The sequence below is a fragment of the Xenopus laevis genome, chromosome 3L (genome assembly GCF_017654675.1).
Source record: "Xenopus laevis strain J_2021 chromosome 3L, Xenopus_laevis_v10.1, whole genome shotgun sequence".
NCBI lineage: Eukaryota > Metazoa > Chordata > Amphibia > Anura > Pipidae > Xenopus > Xenopus laevis.
In genome coordinates this window covers 41,610,393-41,623,058 of record NC_054375.1, presented here as the reverse complement: position 1 = coordinate 41,623,058, position 12,666 = coordinate 41,610,393, and the positions used below count along the sequence as shown (strand labels likewise).

General features: G+C 35.4%; 1 protein-coding gene across 5 annotated transcripts in view; it reads left to right on the top strand.

The window, feature by feature from the left end:
* The window catches only part of LOC108710917 (teneurin-2), a 1,136,107-nt gene that overhangs the window by 565,565 nt on the left and 557,876 nt on the right, over nt 1-12,666 (top strand). The window contains exon 1 of one of the 5 annotated variants that reach the window (XM_041586174.1): nt 6,450-6,469. The exons of the other annotated variants lie outside the window; for them this stretch is intronic. The gene's annotated coding sequence lies outside the window, so the exon portion shown is untranslated. Of the gene's footprint in view, nt 1-6,449; nt 6,470-12,666 lie in introns of those variants that run through there. 5 annotated transcript variants of the gene reach the window in all.

The window sequence follows — 12,666 nt, the reverse complement described above, 5'->3', positions numbered from 1 at the left end:
TTGTATAAATCAGCCATACAATTGTTGATTTATAAAACATAGATTTATGAATTTTATTTTTTTTATCAGGCAAATACAAAACCAGACAAATACTAGTCTGCATTAGCTTAAATGCATACTTTAACTTTTGCATTATCAAAAGATTGCAGGAAGCGCTTTCTGCATAAAATGAAATTTATCACATAGAAGTTTCTCCAGCACAAGCTTCTCCAGTTTTTTACCTTCAAATTAAATCTTTGTATTAAATAGACTGATATTTTGAGACAATTTGCAGTTGGTTTTCATTTAATTTTTGGGTTTTTTAGTAATATAGGTTTTTGTTCAGTGGCTCTTCTGAATTTCAGCAGCTCATTGCTAGGGTCTTATTTACTATGGCAGCAGGGCCGGAATTAGGGGTAGGCAGAAGAGGCAAGTGCCTAGGGTGCAATGAAGAGGGGGGGCGCCAATCATGTACCTTTTCATTCACCTACCAATGGTCAGGACCCTTTTCCTCCCACCAGCACTCTCCATCGCTCCTCTGTACTCCTCTTCTCTGTGCGTTCTCTCCCCCCCCTCCACAAACTATCGGGCGTGCTTGTGCACGACACGCACGTATGCACACTCGTGGACACTCAAGGCCGTATTGGTAAGGGGGCGAAGTGGCCGGCCAGGTTGCCTTGGGCACCCAGCTAGCTTGGCCCGGGCCTGCAAGGCAGCAGTTTGAATGAGAGACTGAGAAGATATATAGGTGATGGACTGAATAGAAAGATAAGAAATAAAAGTAACTGTACGTTCACAGAGCACAAGGTTTTTGGCTGCTGGTGTCAGTGACCCCCATTTGAAAGCTGGACAAAATGTAGTAGAGGCAAATAGCTGAAAGAATAAAAAAAAATCTACATAATGAAGTCCAAATGCAAACTTCCTAGTAATAAGACATTCTATAACATACTAAAAGTTAATGTGAAGGTGAACCACCTGTTTAATGTTTAATTTAAGATAACCAAAAATGTATTAAGCAAGCTATTGTGCAAATAAAAAATACTACCTTTAATTAGGTAGCAATGTTGCATAAATATTCCCAACTAATTAGATTTCATAGCTTTAGATTATAAAATGTCAAAATGCCACTTTCTAAATTTTGTGAAATTCGATTCTGCTTATGACTTTTGTTGCGTTTTCCCCAATATCAAATATAGTCGATTTAAACTTAACATCAAAATTCACGTCTGTTGAGGGATTGCAATATATAACTATAAATACATTTAGATCAAACAATACAATATTTTTTTTTTCTGTAACAGAACAGAGAAATGACCTTTGTTGTTTTGAATCTCTGCCCTTCCTCTGTGATGAAAGCACCTGGTAATGACTGTCATTCTGTATGAGATGACAAGCCTTTGACTAAGAGCAGGTGATAGTGCCACTTGCATTTGACCCTAACCATAAAATATTTGTCATCTACTCAAGAGAATTCACCTTCACGTGCCTGATCATTAGTTTACTGTGATGAGACCAGTGTAGGACTGAAGGGCAGGGGCACAGAAAAAGAATATACATTTCCAACAGCACTTTAAAGAAACTTGGCAAGAATAAAACATAATAAATCATAATTTGTTTCTCCTTATTGACATGACATTGAGCTTAATCTCAGGTAACTAGCAAAACATTGATTATTAATGGCACAACAGAAATCAGTCAGTGATTCCACAATGGATTATAATATTCTCAGAATGATATCCATGTACCATTTCAAATTGCAATATATATAATGTATAATAATAAATCACTCAAACCCACTTATATATTGCTACACTCTACAAATACTTTCATGGTAATTTGAAAAAAAGTTAAGTTTTCTGTGTGCCTTTTCCCATTATCATTTTGACTTATTTTCGGCTGCTCCTGCTGAGTCTTTATTGATGAGGGGGGGGAAATATGACCCTTCTCATTAATGACACAGTGACAGGATTCTTTATTGTATACTGATGGCTGCTGACAGGTGTGGATGGCAAACATGGATTTTCTTGGAAAATATTTTTTAATCATGGATGGCGGAGCTTTAATATAGTCTTCCAGATATACCATGCCTGTCAGGCTTGCTGGGGTTACATTAGACTTCATAGAATTGTCACAAGGTTATAAAAAGAAATGCCTGAAATTGACTGAAATTCTTTTTAAGAATCAACATCAGAATGAATGAAAGAACACTTGAAATGTATTTTATAAATAAGCACAAAGGAGTGATTTTTATTTATCTATGTACAGGTGTGTAGGAAAAATATGAAATTGATGCACAGAAAGACAGATGCCTTTAAAAATTATATATATATATATATATATACACACACTTTTTTCAGAAGACTCACAAGCCTCTCTCAAGCTTATCTCTGTTGCAGTTGGTCATATTATATAACACTGACATGTCATCTATCTCATGTGCACGAGTAAGCAGAAATGACGTACCAGGTTGACATGGTCATGCAACACAAGTTCAGAGCTGAATCTTTACAGAAGCAGGCATCCCCCTCCCCCATCAACTTCTGTGTGACTCTTGTTACCTCATAGATTAATTTTTTCCTTTTGAATTTTCTGTAGTTCGTTATAGTGGTACTTTTTTTTTTTATAGAGTATGACAAGATAGGTAACATTTCAAAAAAAATTCAGAAAAGCTATCCCTTGGGTACACATCAATAGAGATTGCCATATAAATAGCAACTCACATCAACAATCTTCCCACTTAAAAATATAAAAGGGTCAACATCTCTGTTTAACCCCTTATGGGCCAGTGATCCTAACATGTGTATCAATTGTACGTGCACCTTTCGAAGGGTTAATACTTAATCACCTCCACTTCTTTTTAGAAGAAAATGTCAAGCCATCAACCATATGTCTCGTCGTAAAAGACAAACAGGCTTTCTCCCCAAATCTCCTCCAAATCAATTTTCAGCATGCTTTGAAATGCCAGGCCTCCCCATAGTAGGTGGGGGGCACAGTCTGGAAACTATTGCGCTATACAGTTTAGGTAGGATTTAATCAACTGTCATCTGCAGTCTTGTTACACCTTTGTTTGGGCTTAGTGTAGTGCATGTATTCGAATTAAAATTTGTGAAGTGAAGAATTGGTTTCTCATAAACACCACTTGTAATAAGAAGATTCCCGCCTCATTTGTATGCATTATAGTAGGAAATGTGTACAGGAAGGAGGACTCATTATAAAAGTTTTCACTTTCATAGTATGCGCTGTAGGATGAAGCTCCCCCGCTGAATTTTATAGTACAGCATGGGTATGTACTAATCAAATTTATAGACAAATGAGCTTTGAGTGTAACCATCCCTGAAGACATATGTAGAGTACCTAAAACAGTTAATGTACTGTAATCACAGTCCAGTTATCTGAAATTGCTGTTGGTGTATTTAAAAAAATGTTTTTGTGCTTTGTTTATTGACACAGAAAAAAACATACATAAATATAAAACCATGCACACAGAAGCACTAATGCAGAACCATAAGATAAGCCTACTCCATCACAGAAAAATATATGGATAGAGCAATTGTACCTTTTTAGGTAGAAAACACATGTACTGGAAGAGTGGTTGAGCTCTGATCTATTGGAAACTATTAGTGATCTGACCCCTTTTGCTTTACCGAAATTCGCTAAACTGTGAAAATTGGGCAAAATGCATTGAAGTTAATGGGCAACATTTTTTTTGATGCGCAACAATTTTTTTTGATGCGTGACAGTTTTTTTTTACCCATTGGAGTTTATTAGCATCATTTTCACAGCAAAACTTGGCAAAAAATTTCGCTTATCGCTACTAGTATTCTATGAGTCACAATCTACAATTAGGCTACTGGCAGATGGGAAGTTTTGTCACCCACTCTTAGGGGCAAATTCACTAAGATTCGTAGTTGCGCCAGGCGTAACTTCGCCACACTTCACCAGGTGTAGTTTCGCCAGCGCTTCGCAAATTCACTAAAATCCGAAGTTGCACTCAGGGGTAGCGTAAGGTTGCTAAGTTGCGCTAGCGTTGATTCGCTAAGCGAAGCGAAGTTATGCTAGCGATGGCTTATTTGCATACGGCGCCAAATTCACATTTCAATGGAGGAATACGTATCAGCACTACACAAGCCTGGGAAACTTTCAAAACATCAAATAAAATTTTTATTTTGCCCTACACATGTGCCCACTGTATAGTTAAGTTGCCATGAGTTAGGAAATGTAGGGGGGAAGGAGGGGAGCCCCAAAAAATTTTTCGATCTTTTTCAGCCTATCACCTATAATATAGAAAAAACGCCAGCGTTTTTTGGGACTTAGAAAAATTTTTAAATTTTTTTGAAGAAATCCCTATCTACTCTATTGCGCTTCGCCTGGTCTGAGGTGGCGAAGGAAGTCTAGCGTAAAAGGTAGCGTTCAGAACAATTTTCGCGTTGGTGAATTTGCGTAGTTACGTCCATTGCGCAAATTCGCCAGGCGTAAGGGTGCAAAGTTACACTAGCGAAGTTACGCCAGCATCCGTTAGTGAATTTGCGAAGTAACGAAAATGGCCAACGCTAGCGAATTGACGCTAGCGTTAGGCGCTTCGGTGCATAGTGAATTTGCCCCTTAATCTCATCCATCATGTTCACCAAAATGTGCATAGTCATAGTCGTATTTATTGTCATCTCTTCTGCATACAAGAAAGAAATGCATATATAAAGAAATTAAATTGCAGTCACCATTCTGCCCCAGACCACATACATATTACACATACTCCCAAACAAACATATACTGTGTTAAAAAATCAAAACATATTTCAGTATAAACTTTCAAGACAAGAATATATAAATAAAATACAGCCGCTTGCGGTCACTAGCACTACAATTGCCATACCATGCCATGATACAATTTGTCACTACACTCTCAATAACTCCTCTGTAAAAGGGCACAAGTACAGATCTAGGGAGGTTTACTTTCTTCTTAAAAACAAAAGCCGTTGTGCTTTACCAACCAAAGCAGAGTAATTTAGGCTCCATGTGAGGTCATCTGAACCCCAAGACATGTAGGGGCACATTGACTTAGCTCGAGTGAAGGAATAGAAGAAAAAAATCTTTGAATTTCGAATGTTTTTTTGGCTACTTCGACCATCGAATTGGCTGCTTAGACCTTCAACTACGACTTTGAATCGAACGATTCGAACTAAAAATCGTTCGACTATTCGACCATTCGATAGTCAAAGTACTGTCTCTTTAAAAAAAACTTCGACCACCTACTTCGCCACCTAAAACCTACTGTGTAACAATTTTCTGATCGAAGGAAAATCGTTCAATCGATGGATTAAAATCCTTCGAAGAATTTAATCGTTCGATCGAATGATTTTTCCTTAGATCGTACGATCGTAGGAAATGCGGTTAATCCTTCGACTTCGATGTTCGAAGTCGAAGGATTTAACTTCGATGTCGAATATCGAGGGTTAATTAACCCTCGATATTCGACCATTAGTAAATGTGCCCCTTAGTATTACTAACATTCTCAACAATGGAGCCCAGTGAACTCAATTTTCAGCTCAACATTGAGAGACATATTGTTGTCAATACACTAAGTTTCCAACTGTTTAACCTCCTCTCTATAGTCTAATTCATTGTTGTCTCTAATTAGGCCAATCACAGTTGTAGGAAGTAACCCAGTAGGAAGGTTACTTCCTACTGGGATAATGTAAATGGCTACTGGTAAAATATATCCATTGTATAGTAGCTCCAAGTTGCCTTTTGAGGCAATTTTTAGTTACTATGAAATGTATATGTTTTACCATTATTTACATTTATACTAGTAGGAAAGTAACATTGGACATCTGTTGCCTGCACTGGAGGAGATTAAGATTAATCAGGTTGAGGCTTAAATATTGTGTTTTTCTGCCACTGGTTTGCATATATTACACTATACAGGTAAGGGACCTTTTATCCAGAATGCTCTGGACCTGGGTCTTTCTGGATAATGGATCTTTCCGTAGTTTGGATCTTCATTCTGCAAGTATACTAGAAAATCATGTAAACATTAAATAAACCCAAAAGGCTGGTTTTGCTTCCCATAAGGATTAATTATATCTCAGTTGGGATCAGGTACAAGGTACTGTTTTATTATTACAGTGAAAAAGGAAATCCTTTTAAAAATTTTAGATTATTTGGATAAAATGGAGTCTATGGGAGATGACCTTTCCATAATTTGGAGCTTTCTGGATGAAAAGTTTCGGGATAACGGATCCCATATCCGTACTATCTTTTAAAAACAGGTTGCAAGATTACTTTCATCTTGTGGAGCATTCCATATCATTACTTTGTATTGAATATTGCAACCATACACCACTGCCCCTATCTTCCCTTATATTACTTTCATTTACAATCGCAATTGTTTTGAAACTTTTTTTAATCCCACAATTCTTTCTTCCTGCTCATTCTCTTCATCTGACCTGAACAAGAAGCCCGTTCCAAGCTCCGAATTGTTGTATTTTCCGTAGGTAAGAGGGTTTTTTTTACTTAATCAATATTACAAAAGCATATGTGATTTTGTTCTCAAAGATATGAGAGCACCAATATGCAAAATGTGGCAATAAACAATTACATTTAATGAAATCAAACAGCCACTGAAGTTATTATTGCAATCTCTCCTTTCAGTCTGTTTTTATACTATCAAACGGATATGTTTATAGCCGTAGTGCAGTCAGGAATAATATACCAAATTATTACAAGATACAAGGCTTGGAGTGAAAAGCAGCTTAGTTTTCAAGATTTGCAATACAGCCAGGACACAGCACATTGGTTTTAACATGCTACTAAAGGAGTCATTTGCAATAACACATCAAAGGACACTTTTCAAAGGAAATTGAAATAAACTCTCTTCACAGCATCCTGGGGGGAAAAATTGAATGTAAAAACAAACATGCAATTCAAGTTCAAGTGCAAAAACAGTGCCTAGTTTATACCATAATCTTATTTTGTAAGGAAATCTGCTACTGCCAAAGTAATTAGAACAAAAGATGGAAAACTAACAATACTGTGGACAAACCTGTATAATGTATTTAAGTTTTATTAGTGGTGTTCTGGCGTATATAAAATTAAATTATCATTATCAAGCTGCTTACCAGTGGTGAGCTTTAGCAGATTTTCAGTGTGTTTTCAGGTAACTTCCAAAATATTCTGCCAAACCAGTCATATAAGAGTTCCTGTTACAAATCCCCTTAAAGATACTACAATCAGGTGCCAAACTACACAGTTGTGAATAATATAAATATATAGAAGGCTATAGAAGCTGCAGTTGAATCCAGCTAGAGAGGCGTTTCTATGAACTGGATCATTATGATTCTTACAGAAATTGTGTGCCCATTAGTTTTATTTGTTTCCTATTTTAGTACACACGCTAGGTATGATTTCCGTTTTTGACCTACATTTTATAAGGCACTCAAAGAAATAGTTCTACCTCTGAAATACATATGATCATAGTATGAGTATACTTTGATATTTTAAAAAATAACAAGGTCACTAGCTTCTTTCTTTACAGAGGTGAAAAGAACTATTTCCAACAATTGTGGCCAAGCTTGTTTTTGTATCTCTATTTTCGATAAGCCAGTACTTATTTATGTTTAGATGATAGATTATGACATATTGTGTCATTTCCCTTCCCCATGAATAGCTATGGATACCCTTGATATTTATTTGGAGGAAACCCTAGAGAAATCCTTCTGCTATCTGAGTTTTTATAATTGACTGGAGCCACAGAATAATGTTCTTTTAATTGATGAATTATGGGTCAAAACCTATCCCTTTTATTAAGATGGGTTATCACTGCCAGGACTAGGTTTTATGGTGTCATGCTTCTTGAAGTTCTACTGTTTTGAAATATTTGTTTTATCTTTAGAGTATTCTATTGCTTTATTTAAAAAAAACAAAAAACATATAAATAGTCATACCAAGTCTGTGATGTTAATGAAAAGCACATTCTATTTATTATATTTTCTTCTTTAGGATATTGAGGATTCTTTGATTTTTTTTTTTTTGCTGAAAAATCAAATTAAAAGTCATAATAGGGATTTTGCTGATTGATCAGGCCTGTCATTAGACATAATGAAATGTGACTTTTGCACAAGTACAGGAACCCATATCAGAGCCAGACCATTATTCCAGATGCTTTTCACTAATTATAGATTCTGTAATCAAAAATGAGTACCCTTTTGTAGTACAACTTTTCGCAACCCCCTCTTAGCGCACAACAAAATTACATATAGCATACAACATTGCTGTACCAGTCGTCCTGCCAAATCTTACAAAGTAACATTTCAACTGGGATTCAAGGTGTATCTAGGAGAGTAAATCCATGTTCGGCCCAAAATCTCAACCTAATTAACCTTTATACTGTTTTCTCCCTTGACGCTACTCCCCACCCCTTATCCCCAGCAAGGTCAGCCCACAGTTTAGATGTACTGGCTAAAAGTTAGCACTATGGTTGAATTGTACACTTTTTTTAACTCAAAACATTCTACAATCAGTCATTCTGATATCCCATCTATATATATATATATATATATATATATATATATATATATATATATATATATATATATATATATATATATATATATATATATATATATATATATATATATATATATATATAATGTTCTGTTTGGACATTACAATTTTTCTATAAAATTAACCAATTATTCATAATACAAAATAAATGGGGAAGGGCATAATAACAAACAACGATTTCATGCAAAGAGGTCAGTGGTGTCCTGGACAGTTCTCATGGACTGTGTTGTTTGACGTTATGTTTCAGTATATGCTAGTTTCATCATTTGAAATCATTGTGTATCTGTCTCTAGCAAAACTACTTATGTTCTCTATAATTAATTGTTGTGCTATGAAATATGTTGCCATGAAATTATTATAATAGAGCTCTTGAGCAAGTGGGGGCAACACTTCTCTTGACGGTACTCACCCTTTCCACTGCTTCTCAATGAGCAGTCCTGTGCCGCAACTTTTTTTATCTACTAAATCTGCAACCAGTTTCTGTAACAGTAATTAAATAAAATGTAATATTGAGTGGCTTGAAACCATTTATTGTGATTCTCTCCACCATGAAACAGACCGACAAATGAACTTGTTTTGGAAAGCAATTCAAAATCCCTGAAGGCAGCTCTCCTGTGGTGCTTCAATCTTTTTATCATTTAAAGCCTGTTCTGACATACAGTGTGTGTGTATGTGTTTTTAAGACCTTTATAACAATGACTTCTAGGGAAATAGGAGTTGCTGTGAGTCGTCAAATTTAATTACGGTTTAATGAAAGTTATAAAGGAATGTTAATGTAGTTAAAAGGTTTTTTGTTTTTTTCTTAATATTCTGAATATTTTCTGACCCGAGATGTTTAGCATTTCCCTACTCTGTACAACCTTAAGTTTCCGGTGAATTTCCTGTAACAAAAATGTCTTGGGTAAGACTGAATATCCCAACATTCCCAACAGTTAGTACTAATATAATTTACAAGTATTTGGGTGCTAGTTTTGCAGGTTGTTCATTTGGTGATAATACAGAAATGAATAACATTTCAAATGAAGCAAACATATTACAGGTATGGGACCTGTTATCTGGAATTCTCGGGACCTAGGGTTCTCCGGATAATGCATCTTTCTCAAATTTGGATCTTCATGACTTAAGTCTTCATCAAAATCATGTAAACATTGAATAAACCCAATAGGCTGGTTTTTCCTTCCAATAAGGATGAATTCAATCTTAGTTCATCCTTATATATCTTAGTTTTATTATTACAAAGGAAAATTTTTAAAAAATGTAATTATTTGGATGAAATGGAGTCTATGGGAGATGTTTTTCTATAATGTTGAGCTTTCCGGGTAACCGGTTTCCAGATAACAGATCACATACATGTATTTGGGAAGTGACTTAGCAATCTACACTTTTGGTGTGGACCAGAGGCCAAGAACACAATCAGACAGGCAGATCACTGGGAACTCATGCACACTCCATATTTTAAATGGAAAATTACAGAATTATAATGGGGTTTTGGTCCTCAGCAGGAACCAGTAACTATCAAGTGCCCACATCGTAACAAATGCTAAAAATAGTAAATGTACTCAACCCACAGAGTTATATAATAAACATTATTCAAATCAACAATACACATATAAAATAATAAAACTGAGGTTGTTCAGCATCTTTCCTCTGTTTGTGTGCTCTCTTTCCCTATAGGTCACACCAGCAGACCATTATCAATATATGTAACAACCAAGGATCATATGGAGCACACTAACTGCAGACTCATGCATGCATACTGCATAAAACTTTATTCTATCACAAAATGGTTCAAATGTGTAAAAGGATCCATGTGATCCAAACATGTCATGATAGAATAAAGTTTTTTTGCAGCAGAGGCTGCAGTTGGTGTGTGCTCCATTTAATCCTTGGTTGTTTTAGAAAAAGAATTTCCCTTAAAAATAACCCAGGGACTGATGGAAGGAGATGCAGTAATATATAAACAGGGACCAATGTATTTACTGTAAGTTAGCAAGTGTAAGCCTGTAGTCCCTACCTTACTAAAAAGCCATCAACCCCCTTCTTAAATCTATCTAATGTATTAGCCAGTACAAGTGATGCAGGTAGAGAATTCCACATCTTCACAGCTCTCACTGTAAAAAAACAAACAAATATTAGACAAAAGCTCCTTTCTTCTAATTGAAATGGGTGCCCACGTGTCAGCTGGAAGGACCTACTTGTAAATAATAACAATATTCACAGCATAATTTTGTAAAAAATAAATCCATAGCACCAAATGTTTAGTAAACCAGTGCACTGTGCCAAAAATAAATGTAAAAAAAAAATTAGAAAATAATGACTTTTGATGACATCATTTCACACTAAACGGCTGATTTATTAAGCTGCAACACTTTTGGTTCGGGTTTTTTTTCTGAAAAAGTTGTGGGGAAAAAAAACGGACTTTTTGGGATTTATGTGCCAAAACTGTGACGATTCCTAAAATGAAAATACTCCAGCTAAAACCTGCCTAAAACATGTAGAAGTAACTGGCAGATGTCCCTTTTGCAACTGGAAGATCTTTCCTTGATTCATTGTTGTAGTGGTTTTCAGATATTTTTGAAGCTGGCTTCAAATTCCAAAGTTTGCGATTTTTCTGTGACTTTTCCCTTTTGTGCTTTTTGTGTGTGTAAATGTCATGACATTTTAGAGAAAGTGAGTTTTGTTTCTAAAACCACTAAAATTTAAAAAATAGGCCTCCAAAACTCCTGCATAATATTCTCATACTTTTATGTTCTTCCTAATGTTAGGTCGCTCTCTACTTATTCAAACTCATTTCCTGTACAGGCAAAGTGGAACGTAGTTAAAGACTAAAAACGTTTGAGTTGATTGAGCACATTTACTGTAAACGTTGCTTAGAAACCAGACAAATTAGAACGCATGGCTTAGCATTGCCCAAGAAATGTTAACCCACGTTTGATTTAGAAGTGTCAGATGTATTACACGAACTAGGCATGTGGCTGGCATTTTCATGACAGCAGGAGCTCTCCCACCACTCAAATTCTCTTTGTTGAGGCTGCCAAATGTAAAAAATAAAAAAAATAAAAATTGCTGTTCTTATTATTTTTACTGATAGATGAGAGAAAAGATGTGTGTGCCAATAATATGCTGCAGCTAGAAACCAATTTAGGGAGGACATAACATAATATCATATCCAGAGGAATGTGAAATGAATTCATTAGTGAAAGCTGGTACACATTACTCACTAATACAAATTTGTCTCCAATACAATGAAATTAAGAGCCATCTTTTTCTTGTGTTTTATTTATTTAGAAGCTGGTGAAGTAGCACTTGGCAGTAGAATCATGTTTTTCTTGAGAGTGTGTTGACATTTGATTCAGATATAAGCGTGAAAAACTAACAATGTTAAAACACTTTCTTGATTTTAACCTTTACCACACATTTTATAATCACTAAGAAGTAATAAGCATAGAAAAGCTATTAAGTTTGCAGTAAATGTACCTTAGGATTATGGTATTTACTAATTTACTCTATTCACAAAGCAGGAGTTCAAATTGCAATTAATTTTTTTCTTCTTCTTATAATTAAACCTTTGCTCCACTTTCAGTTTTGAGGTCAACCATACTGCGATAGGTTAATTACAGCCCATTTCCACAGATATAAGATAAGAGAATATGAGGAAGAATATTGTTGGTGTTATTCTTTTCTGTGTAATGGAATGACTAGTTAATATAAATAACTGAACTATTGTATAGAATAATCTATTGTAGTCTACCAAATATCATTCTTGTACGGTGGACAGCATGTACCATGAACAAGAACTTGTGAAATATACAGAGCAAACAAAGTAAGATCTTTATGTGTTCTGTATATATTTTACCAGTTGCACCTTGTTCCACAAGGTCATTGATGTGACAGCGGTGTGTATTTGCATTTTCTTTGCATGCTTCTTGTGTATGAGTCTGTCATAAGTCATTGACCATCAATGGACAGAAGAAATGAACTAAGGTAATGTGAGCATCAATAAAACATGAGGCTTGCATCCCAAGCCTTTATTTAATGTCAGTATGGATGCTAAGCGGAAACTCTAGATAAGGCGCCTTGTGCACGTGTATCACGCCAATAGGTTATTCCAAGACTTTCATAGGTTATT